At 42.0% G+C, this 27651-nt stretch overlaps 1 protein-coding gene across 2 annotated transcripts in view; it reads left to right on the forward strand.

Moving 5' to 3' along the window:
• Nucleotides 1-731: 731 nt before the first annotated feature.
• PTN (pleiotrophin) overlaps nt 732-27651 on the forward strand; it is an 88611-nt gene continuing 61691 nt past the window's right edge. Inside the window, exon 1 of one of the 2 annotated variants that reach the window (XM_047763280.1) lies at nt 732-1111. The gene's annotated coding sequence lies outside the window, so the exon portion shown is untranslated. The remainder of the gene's footprint in view (nt 1112-27651) is intronic. The other variant, XM_047763282.1, reaches the window with a different exon arrangement.

Genomic DNA, 27651 nt, shown 5'->3' on the forward strand with positions numbered 1-27651 from the left:
AAATTGGTTTTACATTTAAATATTTTACACAATAATTTGATCTCATCTATATCACAAATATTCAACTATGTGCTACTTAAACAATCCTAGGTATATTATCTTAGCTTTTTCCCTCATTCGAACAAAATGGAAATTCCAGAAAGCCACGGAAGCCCAGCCTCTGGGTTTTCCAAACCTCAGAGTTTGGGCGACATTGATTAATCTCCTAAATTCTTGGGTGTCAAAGGCACCAAGGAAGCCAGAAAAGGAAAAAGCCCCCAAAGGAAAGCGGCATTTCATTGGGAACTTTCAGACATCTGTCACTCTTTGTGACAAGTGCAAAAAAAATTCCTTTGCACATTTCGTGACTCACAGGTGGGATGGAACTGACAGCTGAAGTGACGGGAGCTGTGTGTGGGGGAGGGCGTTGGGGGTGGGGGCAAATGAGAGCCTGGCTTTGAAGATTGTGTTTTTCACGCAACATCATTAAAACCAAAACCAAAACAAAACAAACACCTGAGACCAAAGTTGTCACCTGAAATGCCAGCAAGTGTCTGTTTAAGATGTCCTACTTGATATGACATGGGCTGGGGTATGCGCCCACCTAAAAGCGAGGTCACGCACAAAGTTGGGAAAAGAGACAATGCCCAGGTCTCTGCTGAAAAACGAAATTTTGTTTCCTGCTCTGGCCCCTGGGTTCAAATCCCCGTGCTGGCGCCGGCGGGGAGAGACGGCCCCTGGAGAAGCCTGCTTTTAATGAGCTTCCCAATCAGCTCGCGAGGGCCAGGCGCGCCCCCTCCCTCGCCCAGCTCGCGTCCTCTCCCGGCCCGCTTCCCGCATCCCTCCCATTCTCCATTTCCCTTCCGTTCCCTCCCAGTCTGGGCGTGCTCGAGCCCAAGGCAGGATCGGGGTCCCCGCCTTCCAGTCCGAAAATCCCGCCAAGGGAGCCGAAGAGCAGAGGAAAAGCCAAAGTGGGGAGAGGGGACGAAAGAGACCTGTGAGTCACCGTGTGGCAGTCAGGGAGCAGCCGCTTCCGCGAGCAGCAGCGACTGGGGTACCTGGACTCCAGGCAGAAAACCTCGCCCCATCAACAAAGGCAGCCTGAGCGCGCACCACACGTTTGCAACTCCAAGTAAGTGGAAGGCGACGCGCGATTTCTCTGAGGTGTCTCCAGTCGACTTTACCTTCATCCTCTGCCACTGTTCAGGGTGCCAGCGGATGATCGTGGCAGGAGTGGGTGAAAAGCTGCTGGTGCCTTTACTCCTGAGGCTGCTTTCAAAACTGATCTGCTCCAGAGGCATATTTGGGGGAAGTCAGGTCAGGATAGTTCAGGGTGCCCTTAGATGAGTGGAAGGAAAGAAGCTTATGTGATGTTATGCATGCTTTTGCCTGTGTTCCTGAGTTCAGCTGGAGAACATGCAGGGGCTTTGCTTTTTGTAAAAGCCGAGTTAGTAGGTGTGTCCATGGCTGGGTAGAGAAGAAAGTAAGCAGCCTGAGCAAGCAGGGCTCATTTTCCCATCCTTCTGCTTCCCGGATTGCCCCAGGGCTTACCAGCTGATGCATCTTAGCTGGCATTTCTGGGTACCAAGTGGGGGCTTGTTCCTCCCAGTGCCAGCTGACATTGAGCATCTCTTGTAGAGCATCTGGCATTCTTTGTTCTGCCTGCCAGCCCAGGAATGGTTCTAGAAATGGTTACATTCAAAGTTTGAAAGACACACCTTGAATCCCATTTCTTATTTGAATGATAATTTTAATAACTTCCCTGTACAGAGCCACTTGAACTTTTTATTTCACTCACCTACAGCTAGGGTATATTTATTACTAGTCTGCTAGATACTTAGTTTCTGGTTGATGTTTCTAATAAGTTAAAATATCTTCAAAGGGAGAAATGTGTTCTACCCCTTCCCTTCCCTACTTAACAAACAGAACATAAAACTTCCTGTCTCTTCAACACACACACACACACACACACACACACACACACACACCTTTTTCTTTAACACAAAACACAGACACAAGAAGACACATTGAGTTTTACTCACCCCCACCTCTGTTAATAGTTTTGAGGACACACTGAAAAAATAGGAGTGGCATGTGGGGGGGAGGGGAGGTGATGAGTGGGGAGACTGAACTTTTCCAGAGAAATCAAAGTGCAGTCTTTCTGCATCTTTCATCTTCATCTTGAGGGTTATTTAGGAATTTTGCTTTAAGGGTTTGAGAAAGGTGTGTGTGTGTGTGTGTGTGTGTGTGTGTGTGAAGGGCCTGGGAGGAGATCCAGGAACTACCAAGAAGACCTCTTGAACTAATAACATAATGAAGCACTTTTATGATCTCAGGCAAATGTGGAGTTGATGAAACAGCAAAGCCCATTTTTGCCCCTGGATCATCTGGGGATGAACTAATACTTGAAATACTAAAGAGGTAACGGGAGTGAAACAAAAGACGTGTCTCCCAGCATTGAAAATAAAGCTTTTATTTTCCATCATTGTTCTGTTCTTTTTTAAGTAAATTATATAAAGACCAAATCCTTAAAAAAAAAATTATACTCCAGTGAAATTCAAAGGAAATTAGTGTGGACATTATCTATTTTCTTCCCTTTGGGATTATTTCAGAATGGTTATGTTTGTTTTTTCAATTTAAGTTAGAGGATGAGCTTTTAAAAAATTATTTTATTATCAAAAAACCTAATGCCATTATTTGGGCTTTAATAAACCTTGGTGCTTCGAGTTCTCTAATTGTACTTTTAAATCTGTAGAAAGTGACTTTTCCTCTCCTCCTGTACCAGGCCCCTTTTAGAACTTTTTTTTTCTCATTTAGTGAAAGGTCTCTATAAGGAACCCACCTGAAGCTGTATTCCAGCTGTTTGCTTGTAGATACAAATGTATTAAATCCTCAAAGGTAGAACTGTGAGAGAAGAGAAACTAGTGTTAATATGTGACTTTTTATTATCTGACTTCTCAGTGGGGTATTATATAGAATGAAAATAATATCATACTTAAGAATACTTATAGTATATTATGAATACAATATATAACCTGTAGTTCCCTAGATAGACCTCTTTCCATGGTATTGGGAATAATAAATTTACTAATTTATTAAAAATTTCCGTGTACCTCATTTAGTCTTCCCATATATGCAGTATGTAGCAGAACCCACCTTTTTTTTTTTTCTTTTTTTCACCACGCTGGAGGTATATGGAAGTTCCTGGGCCAGGGACTGAACCCCTGACTCAGCAGTTACTGGAGCTACTGCAGAGACAACACCAGATCCTTAAACCACCCGCTGCGCCACAGTGGGAATCCCAGGACCAACTTTTTGGGTTTTTTTTGGCTTTTTAGGGCCGCACCTGTGGCATATGGAAGTTCCCAGGCTAGAGGTTGAATTGGAGCTGCAGCTGCTGGCCTACACCACAGCCACAGCAATGCAGGATCTGAGCCACATCTATGACCTACATACACCACAGATCATGGCAATGCCAGATCCTTAACCCACTCAGTGAGGCCAGAGACTGAACCTGCATCATCATGGATACTAGTTGGGTTCATTACCACTGAGTCACAATAGGAACACCCAAAACTCACATTTTTAATGAACATTTTTGGTGTTTTTATTCTAGAAAATTTTCATAGAACCTTATTATTGTTCTTGAGAGAAATAAGGTCCCTTAACATTTAATCACTTTGATTATAAAATCAATCTTCAAGGAGTTCCTGTCGTGGCTCAGTGGTTAACAAATCTGACTAGGAACCATGAGGTTGCAGGTTCGGTCCCTGGCCTTGCTCAGTGGGTTAAGGATTCAGCATTGCAGTGAGCTGTGGTGTAGGTCGCAGGCATGGCTTGGATCTGACGTGGCTGTGGCTGTGGCTGTGGCTGTGGCCAGTGGCTACAGCTCTGATTAGACCCCCAGTCTGGGAACCTCCATATGCAAAAATAAAATCAATCTTCGAAATTAAATATTTTGAGTTTAAATTTTTTTTTCCTTTTGAAGACACTCTTGCTTTCTCATTTAAACAGCATTCTCACATGAATTCTGATCATATTCCTATTTGACTTGTGGTATTTTATTACTCTTCAAAATTTTCTCAGGAGACTGAGTTTGGTCAGCTTATTCAAAACTGCGTATGAGTTAGTGGTAGATTGAGGGCCAATAGTTAGAATTCAGATTGCAAATTCTAGTTCTCTAAACACCTACAAATATGGTGCCAGAGGAAGAAGGGTTGCTGTCCTTGACTTTCCTCCTAAAGGTGATGCCCAAACTGAGACCACCCAGGGTGCTTAAGGAGCATGTGTGTTTACACCTGAGTACAGGTCAGTGCAGTTTAAAGAGTGGCTGGTTCCCTGTGGAGCATCCATTGGGTCAGGCCTCTCCAACAGCTCTTGTTCCCTTGGGTGGATGCTGAGTGGAACTTGCCTAAGGGTGAGCAATGATGTCCCTTCTGGCTGCAGTTCTAATGAATAATCAGAGAACTTTTGTTTCCTCTTGACACAAGACCATGTCACTGCCCTGGGATAAAATGCTAGTTAGATATGAAGCTTATCCTTCCAAGCTGGGCTTGCTTTTTTCCTTCCAGAATCAATTGGCCTGAGTGGAATTTAGGCCGTGGCCTCATGTTGGAAAGTTGTTCTCCATTCTTGATGATTGTGGCCAATTCAAGTTTCCATCCACTGGGCCATGTTTCCATGCACTTCATGCCAGTCTTGTATGTGGCATAGTTTTCCAGGTGTCATATGATCTTTCTAGATTGTCAAATATAAAAGCCTTTTGTTCCTCCCTGTTCTAGTGTTTGGTAAAATGAGGAGTTCAGATTTCTGTGGTTTAAAAGGATAGCTATAATGGATTGTCATAGTACTGCAGATTTGATTATGTAGATCACATTCACAACAAATGCTTAGTTCTTAAAAGTAGGCAGAGAATATCTTAAGTTCATGCTTAAGATAGTTTGGGAAATAATTTAATTTCTTTCACTGGGCTTTATTTTGGAGCCATTTCTTCATAGTAGGCTTAGCAAAAGTGACATTTCCAATAAAAAAATCATAATGGGTTTCCTAAAGGCAGAATTCTTAGATTCTTAAACTCATAGTGGAAAAAAGCTATTGATGTAATTTTGAAAAGAGTAATGGCACTTGGACTCTTAATTCTTAGAATCGTGCTTCATATAAATGACAGCATCACTTTAAGGTACAGCTAGCATTCTGTATCTCTCACTTCTTCCAACTTTTATGCTTACCTAGTTGCTCCTCCTCTTGCTCTCATTTCTCCCTTTTATTGATCCAGTTGCCATCATTTCCCATCCAAAAAGTCCCTTGCTGTCTTGCCCAATTCCTTGCCCGTATCTGTGATAGCACATACTCAGAAAGCACATATGTATCAGAAGTGTTTGTCCATATCCTGGAATGCATGGAAGGTTGGACCTTGCCAGCTGAAATTCTGACATTTTTCTGGCCTCGTCCACTCAAATCTGTTCTCAGATTGTACTCTCGCTATCAACTCCACTGGATCTTTTTCCTTGTTGACTCAGACCTGGCCGGGATCAGTTTACAGCTTCATCACCACGATAAATGTAGACGTCACTCTCAGTGTCTCAACTTCATTTAGGAGGTGGACCTAGATTTCCCTTCTCCATCGCATCCTCCCCGTTCCTATCTCAACAATACAGTGTTTCTTGCTGCTTTGGCAAGTCGATTTGACAGTCGTAAATGGTATTTATTATATGTACGCCGGATGCCTTCGGCAATGTGGTATATTTAAGAAATACGATACAGAGTTTCTTTTCTCTAGGGGTCAGAGTTTTCAATTCCAAACACTTCCTATTCAGTAAATGGTGCTAACCTGTGAAATCTTGTATTAAGGGATTCACTTCAAAGAGAGCTCAAACAATGAAAATCCACAATACTGCCAACCACCTCTGGAAAAAACACTTTAAAAGTCACAGTTTAGTTCATCAAAGCAGTAGCTTTTTGTAAGTCTTCCTTTTCTTTTCTATAAGGCAGCATTGCCTGTCAGCACTGCCTTCTTATAATTATCTTTTAATGTAACCTTCTTGACATGGTATTATCTTATTTTTTTTCCAACTTCTTTGGCCACGCCTCTCATTCTTTGCTCTTTTGTTTCCCTCACCTTCTGAATGTGGATATTCATTTCCAAATATTTCAGTATTCTACTCCTCCCTCTCCATCCACCCCCCTCTTTCCCTCTCCCTCCTTCTAAATGCTTCAGTGCCGATCAAGACTCTTCTTTGAGTTTCAAAAGCCTCAAATCCCTCCATTTTCATTTGAGTTTTAGTCTCATATTAAAAATTTTTTTTTCCGAAGGAATACTGAAGGGAATGGTTTGAGTACAGCCCTATTTGGGAAAGGGGATTAAAGTGAAAGAATTTATACATATTGGCTGCCTTGTTATATGTTAGGTGGGAAGACAGGGGATACAAAGATAAGTATGTCTTCAAGCATCGTACGGTCTACTCCATATATATGCGAATAATAAGATTAAAACACAAATTGCTGCAGCACAACTTAGAGTAAGACACATACAAACAATATTTTCATCCTAAGCAGTTCTAGAGACAAAGAGATAAAAACATTTTTATGCCAGAAAGGAAAGTAATTCACAAAAGGCTAAATGGAGAGGGTGATAATATTTATTTCAAAAGCATTGTCTTTTTTCTTTAATGTCGTTTATCCTGGAAGAGAAACTGCATTCTCAATTCTTTCGTATTATCATTTCACATTTGCTATGTAATAGAGCACGAAAAATTATTGCAAGTGACATCTTAAAAATTTTAAAAATGAAAAAAATTAGTTTGAATTATTTAGAATAACTATAATTTTAAAGGCATGGCACCTTGCCCTAGATGCTCTTTTTAGGAAAATTTCTATGGGATTATTGTCCTTCAGTGAAATTAGACTTGGAGGAAAGACAGCAAATCCTCTGACTTCCTCTGTGGAATGTGGGTGAGGCTGTGAATGAGTCTGAGGATTAAAGGCACCAAGGGAGGGTTTTCCCAGGCAAATCTTCCCTGTAGGGGGCGCTCTAATTCTCCCCGCCTCCTCTACTCTCAGCCCTTCTGTCACCCCTTCTGATGACTTCAGCTCCTTTCCCAGCAGCATTAACCCTGGAATCGCACATCATTTACCTCTTGGAATTACTCACCTTTATGATCAGATCCATCTCACCCACACCATCCACCCCTTGAAGGCAGGGACTCCCTTATGCATCTCCAGAACCCTGCAATATCTAGAGAAAGCCCATTGAAATGCCTGATAAATGTCTAGCAAATGAGTGAAAAAATGAGGAGATGACTCTGAATACCATTCTCTTTGCTCCTCCTCCTGCTCCAAGGACCTGTGTTCTATATTCAATCCCTCTAAACACCATCTGGTACCAACTTCATGTTTAAAGCCAAGCACCCCATGCTCAACCTCAGACCTCTAGAAGAAGCCTCTTCTTCTTTCTTTCCTCACCTCCTTTATTACAAACATCACCCAAGCCTACCAGTTCTCTGACGGATCCTTCTAGTCATGTTTCACCTTGTTTGTTTCAAGGCCCCCAATTTGGCAAAGTCTCTGATTCACTGCTTCCTCCATAATGGAGAGAGAGAGATCTTATCTCTTCGGTAATGAACTGTTTCAATAAAAGTCATAAGACTGAACACTCGGGACACCATTTTCATATGGCCTTTGCATTTCAGAACTAATAACATTTATTTTCTCATCATATTTTCATCGCACTTCTACTTAGGTAGGCTGAGCAGGATTTTTTTTTAACTGATAAGAACACAAGTTTAAAGAGGTTAAGATGATGCCCTTAAATGCCATATAAGAATTAAAACAAAGACCTTAAAATTCCTGGTTTTTTTTGTTTTTTTTTTTGTTGTTGTTTTTTTTTTTTTTTCTCTCCTCTACAATGCCATCTCTTCCTTTGGCTAATTAATTTTCTCTCTCAGTTGCCTCTCACGACAAACCTAAACTCCAATGTAAATACAGGAAGCAGCCAGGGTAGTGGTTTCTTATCTTCAATGTTTACCAGAATAACTAGAGGCATGTCTTAGCATCCAGATGCCTGGGCCCCATCCCCAGAGATTCTGATTTGAGAGGTGAAGTTAAGGAACCTGGACGTGTGAGAGGCCACTTGGATTCAGGTGGTGTTTGAGAAACACTGGCTGCACCACTCCAACATCTGAGCTCTAAGAGGAAAGACATCAAGGTATAAACCGCAGCTATACTTCTTGCATTGGCAAGTATCATGGTCTTTCTTGTTTCAATGTTTTTATCCCTAAAATGAGGGCACTAATGCTTCCCTCGTAGGATTGACATGAGTATTAATCTAGAAAAGGAGTGCGAAGGACTGAACCCAGAGTCTGGCTGCTAGGGAGTGTTTGGTGAGGATAATGAAAATGCTGATTACAGGGAGGCAGCCCCCTCCTGGCTATGGACCTTGTGCTAAGTCCGCCACTATTTTATTTCTCAGGCACAGCTGGCTTCTCTCACAAACTGACAAAGAGAAACCTAGGTGAAACTTTGTGCTTCCTGAGACACTTCTTCCCTCTACCCTCTCAGATCATTCCCTCTACATGGAGATCCAAAAACCCTTCTCAAAAGAAACACAGGTCACGTGATCAAGCTTGAGACCCTGGGGAATCTGACATATAAAGTCCCCCAATCAGACTGTTGGCCTTGGCCTTTCCCATGGTGTCTAGGAAAGCATTGTGTATACAGGGCACTCCCAAGCCAAGGTGCACCCACCTCACTGCTGATGTTGGTGATGCTCATAGCTGTGCCCTTCCTGGCCCTGCCGCCGCTGTGGAGCTGTCAGCTCAGAGGAAGCGTCCAGGTTCGAGTTCAGGAGCCTGCATTTGCCTCCTGGCAGTTCTGCCCAATGCTGAGTAGGTCTCTGTATCCCCTGGAGCCTCAGGTTTTCCAGCTGTAAGATGGTGATGACGGTGACGGGGATGGGCTGGTGGCAGAAGTAAACTGTGAGCATACAATGTTTATAAACTCCAAACAGTGGCACTAAACAGGAGCTACGATTCATAAAGTCAGGGGGGTCATTTCTGCCTTTTTCTTTCCCCAATTCGGCTGCTCGTCATTATCATCTTTTCAGGACATCTAGAGATTTCCTGTGCCACCAGAAGGTAAGTTTGTCCAGATGCAGTGAGTAGAAGAAAAGATGTGTGATTGATGTGAAGAAAAGGAAATCTGAGTCATAGCGGAAAAAAAAAAAAAAGTGAGTAGGCAATTCTAAAAAAGGTTAAACCAAAATGGTAATGAATGGTTTTACTAAATATTAAGTGCTTCCTAAGACTTGTCGAGGGCTCATACCTAAAATGTCAGTCAGTTATTCTCACTACATTTAGGTTTATGGTTGATGAGTAGCACTTTGTTTATGGCGGAGCCGTGCTTCTCATATTTTAATGTGCTTATCAGTCACCTGCTGAAATGGAGATTCTGGTTCACTAGGTCTCTGGCTGACTCTGAGTCTGCCCTTCTAACAAGCTCCCTGGAGGTGGCAGCTGCTGGCCTGGGAACTTCATTTTCAGACGCCAGCCACTAGGGTTTGGTTCCACAAACTTGGAGGACTAGGAGAGGAATCAGAACTCTCTAGTCATGACACCCATCACTCCATACAAACAACGAGTGTCATTGGTAGTAACATTTCTTGCCATATGCAAAAGCTCACACCTATACCTTCCTGTCCAAATAACATCAACAGTGCTTATTTATATAAGAAATTTGCACTCACCATCTGACTTGCTGTTGGCTCTACTGATGCCCCTTGAGAATGTAAGGCCCCTTGCTAGGTGTGTACTTGGGCCTCTTATGAGTGTTTCTGCTTGAGCCTTTCCCTGAGAAGGTGTAAATGAGTCAGCTATTGCCTTTGTAAATTGCCCTCAAAGCTCATGAGAAGGGTGTGGGAACCTTCATTCTTATTATGGAATATTTTTTTGTCATGCTAGAGAACTCTCTCCTTTAAGGTTTCAGCAGCTATTTCTCCCTTGAATCGTCCCCTTCCATACCTTAAGGAAGTAGAGCAGGGACCATCCCTCCATGTGACTTCCTGGGAGACACTGGGCTGCCCAGGGAAGGAGCCAAGGACTTTTGCCTCAGAGTCCAGATTTAATCAATAAGGAACACATCTTGGTAAGAATCTTAGGTAATAGAGAAAATCTTCATGCAGAATAAAACAAATGGAGATCATATAAAACTTTAAAGTCATGTTTTCATAATGGCCTTCCTTATTTGCTAATAACACGGTCTCTTCCAAACCTGCCTGGGACATAATTGCTTCCAATAGCAGAGAAGCGTCTTCAAGGTTTTAACCTACAGTGGCCATTATTTCTGAGTGTTCGAACATCAGAAGGGCTTCCACTGGGCATCTGCCAGCTGGTCCAATAGGGTGTCCACGTTAAGCCAAAAGTTGGATCTTTGGCTTAAAAACAATATCCTGCAGCTTTGGAGAATCCTATGCAAGCATCAATTTAGTTCTTCCAAAAATAGTTTCTACCCCCAAAATATTGCCTTCTGTGTCGAGTGTATTTCTTTAGATATGCTTCACGGTGATCAAATAAGGAAGCCTGAAGCTGCTGAAGAGAAAGGAGGGAGATTACTAGGTTATTTTAACTGGTTTAGATACTTAATTTTTGAAACAATAAAGCCTGTCTTCCCATCCTCTTTTCATGTTTACGATGTATATTTAACTATCAAGTGCAGTGTCTCTGGGAGAAGCAGAATCTTAAATACAGCTTAGTGTAATTCAAACTTGTGAAAAGATTAATTTTAATGATGTGAAAAATAATAAAAAGGGTCTTTCAACTATTAGGTTTGTTATTAGGAATACAAAAATAGGTACTCAAAGAAACACATTATTTCTTTTCATTCTTGAAAAATGTGTCCATGGTAGAGGATATTCAAATTTTTAAAATTATGGAGAAGGGAAAAACTGACTTATAATTCTTCTCAAAGCAGGCAGCACTATTAGCACTCTGGTATACTTTTGTATTTTTTCAATTTAATTTTTAAAAATAGTTCTGTGAATAACCGTGTGCCTTGCTTTTTAGATCAACATTGCCATTGGATGTGTCCTCTATTTTTATAGCTTTTCGCACATTATCATGTGCATTTGTTTCTGCTAAGTGGACCAATTAAGATGGAAATTCAGTTTATTTAGCTTGACGTGGATAAAGCTGAACCATTATAAAACGCTTAGTAAATTAATATGATGGGCTCTCATTAAATATTTGGAAATAGAAAAATGCAAACAGACAAACATAACCCCATGAAGCAAACGAAAATATTTTTCCCAGCAGTGGGTGTGTCCATTAAATGGGAACAAATAATCCTAGAGAATTTAGTGTGTGCCCATTAAAGGTCAAGCTGAACGGAAACAGTATCTTCCATTATGAGCCTTGAGGACCCTTTCAGATACATACCCAGGGTTGAAGTCTCCCCGGGGAAGCCACAGCTGGCTGATCCCGACCAGGTCGAATCGGACCCCCTTAGCGGCCCCAGGAGCCTCGAGAACTTCTGAGCTGCTCTGGGCTAAGTGGAGTGGGCCTAATGCACTGCAGGTGGGTAAACTTGCAAGGGCAGCAAATCTCTTTGATGCACATCACCCCAGGGCTTGGCACCCTTTGGGGAATTACTTATCCGCTCTGTTATTATTTGGAATGACTAGTGTACAGATTGGCTCTAGATTAAAGTGAGTCAGATCAAATTTGGGTTTGTCACCCGCATTCTCATTTGTAAAGGAAGAGTGAAAGTTAAACGCTTTTACTGTCTATGCCAGCATTGGGATTTCAAACCAACCTGAAATGGTTTCTGGCCTTTTAAAATAGCGGTTTGAGTCTGATGGTTACAGATCACAGAGTTTGCCCTCTGATATATGCTCTCTGGGGATATGAAGATGTACTTCAAGGCTGTCATAAATGAATTTGATTTGGAGAAACAGATCAAAAGCAATGCAGCAGGAATAAGTGGGTAGAGGTGGATTTCTGCCGAGTTCTCGCCTAACTCGATGCGCACTTCCTAAAAGCCAGCTGACTCTCGTGGGTTTCTAACATCCCACCCAGTGATGCGCTCTTGCAAGAGGCGAAAAGGAGAGCAGTTAACTTCAAAGACAGTGGAACCAGGAAACAAAAGAAATAGAAGTGGGCTTGAACTGAGCTCTTAGGGAAAACATCTAAAAACTCTGATAAACAGAAGCCTTATGCTTGGGGAAAGGCACTTCAGACCTCACAGAAAACTCTATTAGTTCGCGGCGAGTTTCCCTCCACTCTGGCTGAATGACCGGGCAACTGCCTTTGGATCCTTTGGGCCCATTTAACTCTAGTGGGGATTGTTAGGAGCTTTCTCTCCAGTGGAGTTGTCCTGTCTGCTTTCTATGTCTCTTAAGCTCTAGATGTCTTTTGGGGTAAAAATGCCATGAAGTCAGTCCAAGCCTGTTCCCACCTTGTTCTTCGCAGAGGAAGCATTTGAAGACAAAACCATGATCAGTTGTTCTAGTGAAGAACTGCTGCTTTGATAGGACCTGAACAGTCTTAGATGCTGGGCCATGGGTTAGACAGCCTGGTCACTGGAGTCACCTCTTCCACAAAGCTTACACCCTCTACCCCATTGCTTCCAATCATGTTCTCTCCACCGTGGGGTGGGGAGAGTGGAGCATGAAAGGAGATCAAAGAAGAGACCCAGAGGTAGAACTGAGATTGTAGATCAGGCATATCTAACCACAAAGCTGTTAACCATTGCGTTCTTCCACCTCCATCCCCCTGTTCTACGACCAGGGCCCGAGGCGTCTCTGAAGATACCATCGTGCGCTGACGCTTCTTCCTCCCTCCCCTCCCCTCTGTCCAGAAGATGCTCTCGTACTGTGTATTTTATGTCTACATCACCGCGATCAGGAGAATCCACTCTCTTGGACAAAGAATCCTGTTGTCAGACCAGACCTCTTTGATTGCACGTTACTGCATATTGTTTTAGTCTCCATTGTTTTCTCAAGTATCATTTTTGCCTGGCCTGGCAGTTCAGTTGGTTTGTGCTGAGGATGGGGCCACAGGGAGTGTAGGCAGGAGGGTGTCTGGGTGATGCGCTGTCTGTTCCTCCAGCCTGCTATCACCTGACTAAATTGTTTGCTGGATTGCTGTGTTCCAGCCCTGGGGGAGGCCACAATGCTGTGTTTGTTTGTGTATGAGAGTCTCTGGCGTTGATTAGCAGTTAGCTCCAGTGCAGCTGAACATACAATAGGGACCAAAGGATGGGAAAAATATCCAGCTACAGTTTCCCATTGGAAAGCATTCACCGTCAAGTGTGGGCATCCAACAGTGGGGCACAGATGGATAGAGGCTGGGAAAGGTTAGGGGATGGATTCTCCATGCCCTGCAGCCTGTTGTGTGTAATGAAGTTGCGCCTTTACAGGACGCGTTGAGCCTCTATCCCTCTAGATGTCTTTTACGATTAAGGTTTGAGACTGATATTGATGTGGTTTGACGAGGGGCAAAGCCTGGAAGGCGTCCCAGGATTACAAGGGCAAGGGTAAAAACGTGACACGGATGCACCTATCTTAAAGGGCTAGTCGCACAATTTTTTAAAATGTCATTACTTTGGCTACATGGAAGTAGTAAAAATAACTATGACTATAGTTCTATCAGTGAAACAGGATGACTTTTTTTTTTTAATGGCTTCTTTTGCTGTGCAAAAGCTTGTCAGTTTGATTAGATCCCATTGGTTTATTTTTGCTTTTATTTCTGTTGCCTTGGGAGACTGACCTAAGAAAACATTTGTAAGGTTGATGTCAGAGAATGTTTGCCTGTGCTCTCCCCTAGGAGTTTGAAGGTGTTTTGTCTTATGTTTAAATCCTTAAGCCATTTTGAGTTTATTTTTGTGCATGGTGTGAGGGTGTGTTCCAGTTTCATGGGTTTACATGTGGCTGTCCAGTTTTCCCAGCACCACTTGCTGAAGAGACTGCCTTTTCCCCATTTTATATTCTTGCCTCCTTTGTTGAAAATTGACCGTAGGTGTCTGGGTTTATTTCTGGGTTCTCTATTCTGTCCCATTGGTCTGTATGTCTGTTTTTGTGCCAGCACCACACTCTCTTGATGACTGTGGCTTTGTAATATTGCCTGAGGTCTGGAAGAATTATGCCTCCTGCTTGGTTTTTGTTCCTCAGAATTGCTTTGGCAATTCTGGGTCTGTTATGGTTCCATATAAATGTTTGGGTTGTTTGTTGTAGTTCTGTGAAAAATGTCATGGGTAATTTGATAGGGATTGCAGTTAATCTGTAGATTGCTTTAGGTAGTATGGCCATCTTTACGATATTAATTTTTCCAACCCAGGAGCATGGAATATCTTTCCATTTCCTTGAATCCTCTTTAATTTCCTTGATGAATGTTTTATAGTTCTCAGCATATAAGTCTTTCACCTCCCTGGTCAAGTTTATTCCTAGGTATTTGATTTTTTGGGGTGCAATTTTAAAAGGTATCATGTTTTTGTATTCCTTTTATAATATTTCATTGTTAATATGTAGGATTGCAACTGATTTCTGAATGTTACAGGAAAGTAGGAGGTTTTTATTTCATAATATAGGAAAATTCAGTGATTTTATGACATAGACACACTGAAAATGGATAATTTATTTCTTTTCATTAAGTGAAATCTTCTCTCCAGGGTAAGCACCTCCATTTGCTGGTAGCTGAATAATAAGATATCTGCCTAAAGTAAAGATTCCTCATATGTCCTTAGAGAAGTGCTTAAGTTATCAAGAATTTTTCATCATCGCCTGTTACAAAAAGACGCCATCCATGATCCTAACTGGTAGGTACCTTATCCGGGTCAGCATAAAGGACCAAAACAGATTCTGGTTAGAAAACCATACAATGTAGCCTATGATTAAATGGTAAAAGCGTGGTTCAATCAAGTTGTCTAGAGGAAGAAGCTATTCTGATCTGGAGTGGAAAAGGGAGGCTGCATGAAGCGGGTGGGGTTTTCAAAGACAGCATGGGGCCGTCTAGGGCAGGAAGGCCCCGGGGAAAGCATTCCAGGTAAGGGATGGAGAAAGAGGAACGCCAGAGAGATGATAAAAAGCAAGATATTGGGGGACAAAAGTAGATGGGCTTGATGTGCGCAGGTAGTGGATGGCCAAGGGCTGAAAGTTAGGATTAGAAAAAAGTGTTGGGTAAAAATAATAGCAAGACCCTTATAGTGCAAGCTAACCCACCTGGATTCTACCCTATTAGATAGTAAGGCATCATGGAAGGTTCTCCACAAGCAAGGAAGGAAAAGAGAAAACCCTTGGTAGAATATAAGAAAGGTTACTTTTTTTGAGGAGTAATGGATCAGAGATGGAGAGAATCCTTTAGGTTGTAAAAAGTAATCCTCTGTGTACCATCCCTTCCTCCAAGCCCTTGATCTTTTCAAATTCTGAAAATCCTATTCACGCTTCATTCAGCACTTTGCTTACATACCACTCCTCCATGAAAACTGTCTTTATTCCTCTAGTTAAAATGAGTACTAACTCCTTATTCTAGTTCAAAACTTTCTATGGTATTTCTTTTATATATATATTTTTTGGTGGTCATTCATTCAAAAATATGCACTGGGTACAACCTACTGGCTCTATGTTAAGTACTAGGAATACAGAGATGAACATGACACAGTGTCTACCTTCAAATCTCTCAGTTTCTAATTGGGGGTCAGGCATGTAAACAGCTAATTGGTGCAAGGGTCTAGATAGGCACTACTGAAAACCCTCAGAAGAGACACCTAATTCAGCTGGGAGTGGATTCAGGGCAGGCTTCCAGGAGGCAGTGTCTCCTCATTTGTATTTAAAGACTGAAGTAGACAAGGGAGAAAGTGTAAGTTCCAGGTAGAGACAGTAGTGCGAATCCTGACTTCGTTCTTATCATATCACAGTGATTTTAAGTGTCTGCTCCTCCCTACTTAACCTCAGAGCTCTTAGGCCAGTGGCTTTGCACGATACCAAATGTCTGAAAGAATGAATGCATGAACGAATGGATGGATGGATGGATGGATTTCTGATGCCTTGACATAAATAACTAGCTACTTAGGAGGAATCCTTTCTGGAGATACTGTGGAAGAAAACAAAAGCCCTGTGACATTAGGATGGAAGTCTAAATGTTCGGACGGAGGGCAGTGGCATGAAGGGTGACTGAAAAATGAGATGTTGATCAGTTTGCAAGCATGCCAGTGGCATCGATAGAAGAAAATCTAGAGAAAGAGCTGAAATGGGGGAAGAGGCGAGCATCCTTGTGGAGAGACAGGACTGTCCTCAGAATGGAGCATGAGCCAGACCCCAGCTTTTCAGGTCTCTGAAGAACTTGATCTGCACCTCGACCTCCAGGAGGCTGTGTCCTGAGAAGGCGCGGCAGGCATATAGCCCTTGGGCAGTGGTGACCAGGCTCCCGTGTAAAACCAAATTCCCAGGCTTATTACTGTACCTAGAAAGGAGAGCTTTCAATATACTTTTGCTCGAATGAGGTAAGGCCATGTTTTATTTTCTGGAGAATATATATGTTATTGCTCTGTTCCTTGTGCTGAGGTGTCCTCGGATGCACCAGCTTTCAAGAAAGTTCTGTCATCAGGTCTAGGCATTTCACGTGCACACTGAATGGTCTGAAGCCACATCTTCCAAAAGTGCTTAACTGGCCTGTGAAAGCCTTCTGTCATTTAACTGCACGTTAAGACGGGGTCTGATCACCCACCCAGAGATACCCTTGCTTCCCTTGATGGTGCCAATTTTGCTTTGCTCAAAGGAATGATCTTCTGCCAGTCGTGCATAGAGCCAGTACTTCTGCAGCCAGTGGAAAAAAGTAGTTGCTCATGAAACTAAACACCAGAGTGACCGTGAAAGCCGAATGGTGGTGGCTCAACAAATATCGATTAAATTATGTGGAGAAAAACAAATGCTGGGCCTTCAAAGGGAGAGAGTGTCTTCTGTTCTTTTGTTTTTTGTTACATGGTTGCCTCTCTGCTGTCCCCAGTCAGCACTTCTTCCTACCGCACGCTCTGCGGGGAAGGAAGACTCTTCCTCCCTTTCCAGTTCCTTTTTTTTCCAGCTTCAGGTCCTCCTTCATAGTGAGGGCAGAGTCCAGGTAAAGGGATCATTTTCATTTTCCTTCCTTACATTATTTTTTCAGCTTTGCTAAAGAAAAGGAAAGCTCAGGATGTCACTATTGTTTGGTTTCCAATCCCCCGTGTATTCGAGAGTCAGAAGAGGCAGGAAATGTCCTGGGGACAGAGATTAGACAAAATGTTTTCTAAGAAAGCCATTGAGCCTAGGATGTATTATTTTTTCTTATCCCAGATTAGGATTCAGTCTCCAAGTCCTGTTCCAAGTAATTTAGGGGCCGTGAACGTGACATCTTGTGATTTTTTTTTTTTACGAAGCTTTTATCTCTTCTGGTTCTTTGACCAATAAATAAGTTTCTTACCTGGGTGACCCTATTGTAATACAATTAAGAATCTTTTATCTGCAGATTCCCCACTGACATTAAAAAAAAAATCATACTTTATTTAGGCTTCTCTATAATGAAGCAGACTACTAACTTCCATGTAATATTTTACCATTCATAAATTCCCTCATGTCGTTTTTTCATTTTATCCTCAGGACAATGGTATGAAATCAGTTTTATAATTTTACCCCTTATACAGATGAGGAAAAGGAGGCTTCAAGATTAGCAGAGACTTGACTAAGGTTTCTCCAGGAAGGTACTCATCCACCTCATAGGATGGTCTGGGCATTTTTCATAGTCTGGGAAAGTATTTAGTAAAAAAAAATAAATGAAAGAAAAGTTGGTATTCTGTTCTTTCTTGTGTATAGATTCTTGCTTTAAAATGTTGCCTCGCACCATTCTAGAGCATTTGCTTAAACAACAGTTTACCTTCATTTGAATCTCAGGGGGAACAATCCAGAAGGCCCATCCTCCACCTCTGAAATCAGAACCCTTAGGTAGGGGCTCAGGAATGTTATTTTTTAACTAGGCCATTTCATATGCAGCAAAGTGCATGTGTGTGTGTGTGTGTGTGTGTGTGTGTGTGTGTGTGTAATAGTTTCACCTTATAATTATTGAGAATAGGATCTATTATGATGCTAGCTGTCTTCCAGAAATCAGAAACTGATTCTAGGTTTTAGAGCAGATTCTAAGAATGGTTAACTTTGTATCTGAATTAAGTCATTTGAATTTGCAGGCTTCCACTTCCTTCATTGTAAAACAAGGGGCCTAAAATAAAAGATCTCTAATGACATAAGCTCTTTGATTCAGGCTCTGTGCTCCTGCCAGATGTGGGGCTCCTGATTCTTTCCTCTCTCCCCATGAATACCCTGCCAGTTGTGTTTAAGTAGATGGTTCCTAAAATGTGGCTCCTGACCCACAGCATCAGTTTCACCTGGGATCTCCTTAGAAATGCAGAGTACCAGGTGGCACCCTCGCCTACTATATCAGAAACACTGAGGGTAGGGTCAGCTATCTGTGTTAATAGCCCCTTGAGGTGATTCTAACACGTGATGGAGTTTGAAAACCATCGATTTATGCATTTCTGATCCTGCAATGCAAATGTATAACTGTACAATTACAAATTTTGTTTACTTTGACCTATGCAATCATCAAAAATCTACAGCTGTCTACTTCTAAGAGAAGGACATTTAGGAAAGTATAACCTCTATGTTTTTCATATATGACTTCTGCGAGTAAAAAGCCAATTTTGCACATTTCTAAAGTAGCTTCTCTCATATATAGATGTAGTTAGAGATCATATGAATGTTCGGGGGAGAAATGAAATGTTCAATTCCAGGCAGTTTTTGCTTTGCATGGATCCAATGTGGATGAATTTTGGTTATTACAGTTTGGTTAATTAACACCAATTCTCCAACAACATGGCTCAAATTTTAGTGTGTTAATTATAAGTGATTACATAAAGTACAAGTTTTACTGCTAGCTCCTCAGTCCACAAATCACTCCATAAATAACAGATGTGCTTTATGATCAGTGACCAATCACATCGTTCCTTTCATTCTTTGTCCATCACTGGTCCCTTTGCATCTGCTATTCATTTTTGGCACAGGCAGTGAAGCATAGAGTATTATTGCCTACTTGTCGCCCAGTATAAACCCAATGACATTTCTCAAAAACAGATAATTTAAAGAAGAAATTGACGGGCAGAGATGAACGTGCAGGCAAGAAATGAGAAGTGATTTAACTCTGGAAGTGGAATTCAAATGAAAGAGAAATGGAGTTAGAGAAGAAAAATCTGTAGATGGGAAAACTGCCACTGCTGCCAATTGAGAGGCTCTACATGTGCAGCCAAAGACACTCAGTGGAGACAAACTTGTCGGTATAAGTGAGGAAGACAGACAAAACAAAGAGATGAAGATGTCCCGGAGGAACCGATGCTGGCAAAAAACTCACTTTAATGGAATTCCCAAGTATATTTTAGGATAGCAAAAGCATGAAGAATAAAATGTCGGAGGCTAATCCCGACCTAGAAAGAAGCATGACAGTTGGCTAAGGCATAGAAAAGATGCTCCCTCTGTACAGTAATTTATACAGTGAGAAAAAGAGCAAGCTGTTCAAAGTACTCTTGATAAGTATTTTACCAAAAAACAAAACATTTAAATCTCAATATTTTTAATGTTCTAAATTACCGTGTACTCAATAAGTATGAGCTTTGCTATATTTTTTAACTTTCCTGTACATTTACAACTGAGAGGAAGAGTTTTTAATGATGTGGCAAACATTTTTAAAGTTCAAGGAACAATGATAATTTTTCCCCACGATTATTAAGGTTGCTTTCCATGGCTTCAGTTTACACGATCGTTTTTATGGTCCTGTGCTTCAGGGCAAAGCAACGACTGCCTGTATGTGTCTGTCTGTATACCACTCCTGAGAAATAACTGGATTTTTAAAATAGAGTAGATGAAAACATCCGTCTATTAATTCACTCATCAAATATTTACAGGATGCCCACATACACATACTATGTACTATACTCTTCTGCCACACGAGGGTGAAAATGTAAAAGGTGCCTACTTTCATTCTTGATAACTGAAGAACCAAATGAGTAGACATAATTTCAGTTAGTGGTAGTTTATGGAGAAAATACAACAGGGTAATTAGAGAATGACCGTGTGAGGGAAGCAGGGATGGTTTAGGTGGGAGAGTATCAGGAAAGGTTTATTGAGTTTCCACCAAACGCTTTTCTGTCCCTGGGCAGGGATTAAAAACAGCTATTAAATCTTATATAATTTTAATAACTAAGTCCAAACTTCTTATTTTATTATTTTTAGTACAATATGTTTATGAAAATTAAAGTTATTAATATTAAACATACTGTTTTACTTATCCTAGTCATGTATGGTCTGTTTTAAGTAAAACAAATCAAAACCTTAATAATAAATTTATGACTAGAACCTTAACTCGAGTTAATTTAAGCACTAAACAGTATTTTATTTTTATTGATCACATATATTTAAATCTGGGATTATATACTTAAATTTCAAAGACTGTGGCTACACTTCAACTAAGAAATGAATATTAAGCAGAGTTTAGACAAGGACAGGAAACCATATGCTGATGTTCATTAAAAAAAAACACGCTGCTCAAGCTTTAGTAAATATCTAGCAAAAATAATATCATTACAGAGAAATTATAAATCCGCAGGTGAAATATCTTTTATCATCTATCACCTAAGAACTTGGCATCAGGGAGAAATACTATTAATGACAAGAGAAATATTGCCATTATAGCCATATGAATTTTGTAGTTAGCATATGGGCATCGGCAAAGACATTGGATTACCTGTTTAGATGGTGAGACATGAAACTGTGACCATATGTATATATAGATGCATATATAATATGCATAGGAATGAACTATGTATGTATATATAGATGTGTGTGTGTGTGTGTGTGTGTGTACATTTGTATAGGGAGAGAGAGAGAGAGTATTGAAAAACTATTTTAAAGCCAAACAGAAATCCAAGCTCTACTGGGTTTAAAGGATTTTGTTCTTGCAGAGCAAACATTTCTTTGATTCTTAGCCCAGCTGTGAGCAGGAGAAGGCTGCCCCGAAGCCAGTTTGATAAGTGGTATTAACCTTAGCATTTGGAGGGACAGAGAGTGGTGCACGTGGAGCTCCTTTGCTTGTTTAGCTGTGCATGTGTTATAACGCATCACCGCCTGGAGCATGAAAACAATATTGGCACTAGCAAGGGAGGCCTACCAGCTGTCGGGTCCTTTCCTTAACTGTCCATTAGCTGGGATGCTCTGAATGGGACACCTGTGGACACACGGTACATTGCTGAATACTCATTACAGAGCACAGCACATACCGTTCACCTCAAAGCTGACTTTGAGAAGTTATAACACAGAGGGTTCCCCCAATCCCAGCTTGCTCTGCGAGATGAATAACCATCACATCTCGACCTCTGAAGGGGAATAACAAGGTCTCCTGTGGGGCAGGTCGACAATGAGCTGCTGGACCAGATCAGCCAGAGTGCCGGTTTATGTAAGGCTGCTGCTGTTAGGAGTGAAGTGCAATTGACAACCTAATGTCAGAAACTCAAGAGAAAATCGATAGTGCAAACTTGGGGGATAAAAACCCACAGTATTATAAGAGTTTACTTTTTTCTCTATTGCATGTCCAGGGTCACGTTTCTTTCTGTAGTACTCCTGATTCCTGTCTGAGCTCTCTTTCTCTTCGCTAAATACCTTCCAGCGGAATTTTCCCTCTTTATCCCTCCCAACCATAGCTTTACATTGAAGATGGAGTAAAAGCGTTCATAATCTTTATTTTATATATATATATAACTATTTCATGATCAGGCATTAAACTGAGGAAATGACAGAACAGAATAGTTAGAAACTACAGTTCACATTTTAAATTTGATGCTAAAACGTTCTGCTTTAAAGAAGGATTTTCAACCCCACCTGTGGTTTTTGCTTTTTCTATCAGTTAAGTGAGGAGCCAGTGTGAGCATGGGGGAGGGGCTGTGTAGGAATGTGGGGGTGAAATGGTGAACAATTAGTGGGAGAAAACATGGCAGGCCTGTTTTGTCCCCCTGTGGCATGAAATGATAACAATTAAAAACAATAAAAGTAAAATTGAAGGTGCTCAATGGTTGTCACTTAGATATGAATGCATATATTTCTATCTTCCAAGAACATATCGGACATGCACACAGTGTGTGTGCAAGGGCATTTCAGAGCTAGAAAGAACAAACGATTTGCTTTCTGCCTTTTAGAATGCAGTGGGAACTCATATAGATGAGGATTCTTAGTTAGTGGACTGTGTATCCAGGGGGCACATTAAGGAGGGAGGTAGTATTGACTAAGGGCTGAAACAGTGACCTGGGTCCTCTTAACATTCCCTCTGACCCTTTGATGTCACTTAAATCCTACCCTGAATGTAGAAAAATATAGCGTCCAGAAGACCTAGCAAAGCTGGGAGTGGCTGGAGACCAGGCAGTAGGCACTGCCCGTGTCAGCAAGATAAGCCAGGTCTGCGCCCAGCCTCAGGGTCCCGAGGTCTTGGCAGTTTGTCCTTCTCCTCATCTGGGCAGGTGTGAGTGCCCTTTGTGGATGGTGAGAAACAGCCTGAGATCTCAGTCAGATTCTGATAAAGTGGAAAAGAAAACCTACAGGAGGGAAACCCTGAGTTTTCCATTTCAGTGGCTACCGAGGAAGCTGAACAGCCAAAAAAAGCCCTGTGAGGTGTGTGAGGAGAGCCGCTGTCTTGGGGGAAATGGCAGAGATGTTTTCTTTCCATCCCTTCATTCCATGTCAAGTTTTAAGGAAATACTCAAAACAGAACTCTCAGGTTATGGGCATTCAGGTCATGCCTTCTTTGGAGATGTAAGCTTCCTGAGAAGAAATGGAAAGCTAACTTTTGCAATAGCTAACATTTTTTTGAGCCTGGAAATTCTGATACATGCTCTATGTATATGACTTCGATTCATACCATAATTCTATGAAGGATGGAAACTAATGAATCCCATTTTACAGATGAGACCCCTGAGGCTGCGAGTTGCACAAGGTCTCTGGGTTGGTAGGTGAGATCTGAAAGCTCCTGTGTGTTATTCCAGAACTCAAGCTCTCAGTGGTTATGCAATATCACAGACCTTAGGTATTAGTGGTATGGGCTGATGGATAGAGAAATAAATAGGGAGGTCGGTAGATAGATGGGTGGATTAAGAGCTTTTTTTACTAAAGTAAAAAGGGAGAGATGGATGACACAGTCAATTAAAATGCCAGACAACAAAGCAAGGTGGGTACTGATTGAGAGGAAGTTAACTCTATGTATTGAGCGCTATGCTTACCGCTTTCAAATACCTTATTTCACCTGAAGATCTATTATCCCATTTTGCAAATAAAGCAACTGAGATCTTAGGAGAGTTAAGTAGATTTCTGAAGGTCATCAGCCAATGATTGGCAAAGGCTCGATTTGAACTCCAGCTGTTTGACTCCAAAATCCACATTGTTTATATCCTTATGGCGATTGAAAGCAAATGCCCTGAAAGATAGAAGAGGGACCGCACTCCATTCAGAAATGCCTGTGGCCATCGTGCAGCCACTCATTCATCAGTCATTCATTCATACTCCACCCATTTATGTGTCAGGTCTCTGAAATGGAACATAGAATTAAATGAAACATAATGCCTACCACTTTTTGCCCCCAAATTATAATGATGAGCCTGAAGTATATAAAATTAATATTTAACGTGGTGCCACAGGTGATAAAATGCTGTGTAAAAGATTTTGTTTTCATTCTGTGACATCTCTGGAACCGCTGGCATTGCCGTCAGGGCCAGCCTGGGAATGACGCAGTGATGAGGTCCATCGCAAAGCCTCATCTCTGATGGGCTCTCTGCCACTAGAGGGTTTCTGGTGAAGAAAAGTTCAAGTTCATTTCATCCAGGAAATCTTAAACCTTGTAGCCAAGCTGACCATCCACTCCTTGAGTTCCAAGTAAGGACTTACTCATGTCAGTCCTTATTCACATGTCCTATGTCACTCAGTTTCTTTGATGTATCGTCTTCCTGCAAATACAGGGAAGGACTATGTCTTTTTAAGTATAGCAGAATTCCTTGCAAGCCATCACTGCTTCCATATTAAGTGCTTCCTCTATAACCATTTTACCGTATTTAATTAAGGTATTCTCTCAGTAAGGCCCTATAAAATCCAGAGGCAGACAGAGAAGACACACACAGGTATCCATTACTGCGTTTGTTGATGTGGGACCAGAACCTTTGACCGTTTCTGAAATGGAGAAAAAGGAAGCCAGTGATGTTTCAAGACCTGCTGGATTTCCCAAAGTTGAGACTCCCGTGCATGTGGTCAGGGCCACTGAAGCTACAACCTTGGGAACCTCGGGGATTCCTTTCATATTCTTTACCCACATTCTCATGCCCTCTGCTCAGTTAGAAAGTTTAAAGAAGAGATGATGCTGCTGGAGGTGCTTGGGCATTTATAAAATTCTTGATATTCAAACTTATATAACCACAATGGGAGGAAACCTAAAAATCATGGGCTGCTTCCTGAGCTGAGGATAGCAGAGGACAGGACGGGGTGGGGGAGGACCCAGAGCCTGCATCCATGTCCCGGGTCCCAGCCCTCTGCTCTCTCTGCGCTCACCCAGGGCCTCTTTCGTCAAGCCTGACATCCTAAGTGAGGCATTTGCTAACACAGCCTCAGAAAAGCTCTAGATGACTGATGTGGTTTCTGATTAAGATTGCTATGCATGTGTGGAAATAAGAAAGAGACAGAGGGAGACACAGAGAGAGAGACCACCAACCTGAGAAGAACCCCGTGCCCAGCAGAGAGGCAGGCTCGGGGACAGACAAAGCAGTTAATTGTGAGCAGTTCCACTAAGGGGCCTGGGAAACTCGAGCACAGAGGGGCGGCTGTGACCCATTTGGCACAGGCGCTGCTGGCCTTGCATATTTCAACATCCTCCGTGGTCAAACACCTGGGTTACCTCATGAGTGCAGCCCTGTTCTTAGAGATTTATGATGTTTACCAAATCTGGCAGCTGGCTAATTTGTAGGAAAGGTGATGCTTTGGGAACCCATTCTGCGACCCAATGCACCCCTGGAGGGCTTTAGTCCCCCAGCTTATTGTTCTTGCTGAATTGCCAGCTGGTTTCTACAGCGAAGAAAGTGCTTTCCAGTCTCTTTTGGGCCCCCTTGATCCTTTGGTCTCTGCCATTGGTCATTTTTTGAAATAAAAAAAAAATGACCTCCTGTTTAAAAAGACATGAGGCCCCTCTTCTTAATGTGAGGTGACCTTGGCCTGTCTTTATACGTTTTGTTCCATTGTGCCACCTGACATACGCAGTTATGGAAAAGGCTTCACTCTGCATTTCTCAGGAACATGATTTGCTTGTCCTCCCAAGGGATTTTCTGATGGTATTTGTGTTCCTGTGCGACAGAGGAGGCCGTCAAGACGGAAATTCCAGGGGTAGCGATGGAAGCAGCGGAATGAAAGCACCTGGCTCCCACGGTGCCCAGCGAGTGACTGGGGAGGCCGAGACGGGAGCTCAGGCTGTCTGACTCCAGCATCTTGACAGCTGTCATTTCTACCAAGTCTCCGGGGATGAGATGTTGCTGGTCAGAGAGCTGCACTTTAAGAACAGGGTACCTGAGACTTGAAGAGAGAATCTCAGAATCAGGTACCTTTAGAGTAAGAAGGATCTTGAGCGATGTCCCTACTGAGAGGTTTACTGGCTGCCTTCCATAGAGCCTTAGGGTCCTAAAGGGGGGATGCAGCAGCCCAGGGGAGGCCCCCGTTTTGGTACAAAATATAATCAGAGCAGCGTGTTTTTATCTGTTTTATAGATTAGAGTCTTACACATGCCTTTGTTTGATGAGGTTTTTGCTACTTAAAACAAAAGTGGATCTGCCAGTCTAGTCCAGCATTTTCTTTTCAATGTGCAAATGGAGAAGCAAAGGCAGAGACTTACTTAAGATCCCAGAAGCGCAGCACTAGGTCTTTCGGGTACAGCACGCTCCCTCTCACACTCTACAATTCAGCTGCACGTTGGTGCTGGGCTCTGGTCTCTCTGCTCCAAACCCGCCCTTCTACACTCTCCCTGTGCTGCTGGGGTTGGGGCCTGGAGAACACGTTACTGTTTTCCAGTTGGCTCCAGGTTAAGCTGTCAATAAGAGGTACTAGAGGGAGCTTCAGAGTAACTCAGAGGTTTAAGTGTCTGGGGTTTTGTTTGTTTGTGGGCTGGTTGGATTTTTTTGTCTGAGTCCAACTAGATTTCTTCTTTCCAAATTTCAGGACTCTACTTCACAAACAACACATTAGAGAGCTGGCGAAGTTGTGATTTAAACCTAGTTTGTGATTCCGTAATGCTCACAGTTAAATGTTGTGTTTGATTTTCAGCACTATCAGCCCAGAGGCTATAAGAGATAGAGGGCTGCCACATAACTTCTCCTCTGTGATTTGTGACAAGAACTTAGACCTGAGCTTGTCACTTCTTTCTCTAATCACTCAGAAGAACCCAGCCCACACCACAGCCCTCACAGTTGTCATGGCTGCCATAGTGGTCAAGGACATCGGCCATCTGGGCTCTGAAGGTCCTTGAGGAGGCACTTTATCACAATCAACCACAGGTGTTCATGGGATTAATTACGATGCCACTGCATTGCGTCATTATTAGGCTCCTATTTATCAGGGTGAGCCCCTCACCATGTTCAGACACAAGGACACAGCCAAATCAATCCCTAAATGCCATTGATGGGTCCCTGATTGCTGATCTTATACCTGCTGTCAATTTCTCTGTCAATCAGGACCAGACATGAGATAAACCACATCATTTATTTTAACAGAGAGAGTGCACATAAAAATTAACTATATGTAAAGTTATTAACTAGGGGACTAAAAATAAAACATTAAGGAATCATGAAGCATCCCAAAGCAACACATAGAAGGATGGGTCTGGACCTAAGAGAACATAAAAATAGGTATAATATATATTGCACATTCATTTATATACTTTTCTTTGACTTCTAAGCCTATCAAATCTGCTGAGACCGAGTCTGCATTCTTACAGCACTTTTTAATTACTTCTCCCATGCCAGCTTTGCATTGTGCTATTAATATCTCTATACATGTGTGCTTTCCTCAGTGGTGACTCATCTCTGCTATATGCCCTGAAACATGAAACAAAGTAGGTCAATACATATAGAAGAGAATAATGAGTCATAATACTGCTGACCCTGAGTTACTCAGTAGAGACCCTATTCTGGAGAGAGGGCCTGTCTTGGGATTCTTTCTTCAGGGCATCGTATGGCTTTTGGAAAATTTTGGCCCTGTTGCATAGCCTAATGCTCTCCTTCTATGACTCCAAATCAGATACTTTCTTCAGCCATTCTAATGTGATTTCTCAGCAACTAATGAGAGACTGAATAATAAATGGACATCTATGCTGGTCCAGCAAGACTGTGCATGATGAACATCCAATGTGGAGAACAGGTTATGTTCCAAGAGGATGTAAGTTCTTGTTGGGTTCTTAGGTGGATTAAATGAAGCTTCCCAACAAGACTGATAGGATATCTATAGACCACTGATTTCAAATCTGTTTAGAGAGAGGGACAAGATTTGTACTTGCCTTATGAATTTTCAGAAAACTACCCATATGTGAATTGAAATAAAAAATCTTAGAA

This window comes from Phacochoerus africanus, chromosome 16 (assembly GCF_016906955.1).
Source record: "Phacochoerus africanus isolate WHEZ1 chromosome 16, ROS_Pafr_v1, whole genome shotgun sequence".
Taxonomy (NCBI): Eukaryota; Metazoa; Chordata; class Mammalia; order Artiodactyla; family Suidae; genus Phacochoerus; species Phacochoerus africanus.